A 2,692-nucleotide genomic window follows, 5' to 3' on the forward strand; every position below is an offset into this window, starting at 1 on the left:
TATATATATATATATATATACGTACGTATGTACATGCATACGAACATACATACAACAGTATTTGCATACAGACGTTCACACATATGTACATCGATATAAACATGCTTCGATACATACATACATACATACATACATACATACATACATTCATACATATTTGCGTTTCAGGATAAATTCTTAGTCAACGAAAACAGGTTTTTTTTTTAAAACTTAAACGATTGTCTTCTGTTCGCTGTGGATAAATATATGTTCTATGGCACATTCTTCTGTTAATACCTGTTGGATTAGCCATTTTGTAAGCATTATAATCTACAAGATTAATAACAAATGACTAATCGTGCATTTGTCATTTCGCAGGTGAGACTACAAGACTCCAAAAGAAATTATGGCTAGTTCAATCTAAATTTTCTGGTTCTTAACCGAAAGAAAATATCAAGTTGACCTTGGCTGAGTCATAATCGTTTATTAGGTCATATTAAAGAGTGGTATCCTAATTATTGGATACAGGAAATAAATAATAACGGTGCACCCTGAGCAAGCCATAGTGTAACATTCGCAACTGGATTTTGAAAAAGAGCAATAAGAATATATAATCATTTGTTGAACTACTTTTTGCAGTCTTTTGTAGTTAGTTTTTCCGAGAAGCGTATGAAAGAAGCCAAAACAGGATTGTATGACAGAAAGCAAAAATGCTTCATTTACTCTCAAATACAAACCGTGGAAAAAATCTAACACATTTCGTTGTTGTAAGCAGCAGAAACGCAATGTAATTCACGAATATAATTTGCTGAGGACTGATGCTAATTTCAGCAAAATGTCTCGTAATAGAGTGATGGTGATTGATGCTAATCTTAGTACGATGATTTTCGACATGTTATTAGTGATTGATGCGATTTCAGCAAGACGATTTGATTCGCAACAGATTGTTGGTGATGAATGCTAATTTAAAAAAGATTATTCGCAATATGTTGTTGGTGGTTGCTGCGAATTTCTACAGTACGATGGTGACTGATGCTAATTTCAGTAAACTGTTTCACAATACACTACTGCTTATTGATGCTAATTTCAACAAGATGTTTCACAACACGTTGTTGTTGAGTAATGCTAATTTCAGTAGTGTGTTTCACACACTGCTGGTGACTGATGCTAACTTCAGCACGATAATTCACAACATATCGCAACACATTCAGTAAGATGTTCCATAATACATTTTTGGTCTTGCATGCTAATTTCAACAAGACAATTTGATTCACAGTATACTACCGATGACTGGTGCTAATTTCAGTTTATATATACACATATATACATACACACACACACACACACACACACACACACAAACATATGTGTGTGTGTGTGTGTGTGTGTGTGTGTGTGTGTGTGTGTAACTTTCTAGGTGCCATCCCATGGTCATTCATGACCGAAGGTGGGGGTGGGGGTACCCTTCACCCTTGTTTTATACGACGTAAACACACCAACATAAGTTGTCAACTGATGGTGGGGTGACAACCACAGACAGAAATACACACATACATAAATATATATACAGTTACGTATACGATGGGTTTCTTTCAGTTTCCGTCTGCCAGATCACATCACAAGGCTTTGGTCGACTCGAGGCTATAGCAGAGGACACTTACATAAGATGAGAAGGGATATGTATGTTCGTTAATTTTCTCGCTTCTTATTATGTCTATCTACAGATCTGTCTATTTATCAATTTATCTGTCTGCCAATCTACGCACTTATCTACTAATATACTAATCTGTCTCCATATCTGTGTATTTGTTTGCAAATCTATCTATCTATCTATCTATCTATCTATCTATCTATCTATCTATCTATCTATCTATCTATCTTTTGATCTCAAATCAACGTTTTCTTATGCTAAACAATCATGTCACCGATTTTGAAGTATTGCCAATCCTAAGACATAAGAATCACATTTATTATCTGCAGATTCCTACAACAAAAGAAACAAAAAACCAAAACACATTAACAAATAAAAATTTAAAGACAAACAGCGTAAAATTGTGTAAGATGAAAAAAAATAATAAAACATTGCATTTTATATTGTATGTAGACATTTGCCAGATTTTTCACGCGTTTATCTTCAACATTGTCAGTTGCTAACACTAATAATAAGAATTTTGTAGGAAATAATATAGAATTATTTCCTACAAAATATACTAAAATATATGAATATGAAAAAGCAACAAAACAAAACAAGAAGAAGCAAGCGAACGAATCTCACGAGCCAATAAGAATAGCATCATGCTGGCGTGGATGAAACAGTGAATTAATTCTAACAAATTGTAGGAGTTAGAATATTTGAGCTGCTGAAATAATAATAATAATAATAATAATAATAATAATAATAATAATAATAATAATAATAATAATAATAATAATTGCTTGTCAGTTGTTTGACCTTAACCAGTTGAGCATGTCCATTGGTGGCTGACGATATGTGCATCTCTGATCATGAGCAGAAGTAGTGGGGGAGCATCACCGCCATGTGTTTAGAGGAATTCTTTGGGGTTTGAATAATTCACCTTTGGAAACATGGGTGTTTTGCTCAACATCCTTAAACAAATCTTATTCATGGACCTTTTGAGTGGGATGGGCTACCCGACTTGAAGAAAATTCTAACTGGGCCCCACCTGCGAGGTCATGCGCTGTTTATCTTAAT

This window comes from Octopus bimaculoides, chromosome 19, assembly GCF_001194135.2.
Source record: "Octopus bimaculoides isolate UCB-OBI-ISO-001 chromosome 19, ASM119413v2, whole genome shotgun sequence".
NCBI lineage: Eukaryota > Metazoa > Mollusca > Cephalopoda > Octopoda > Octopodidae > Octopus > Octopus bimaculoides.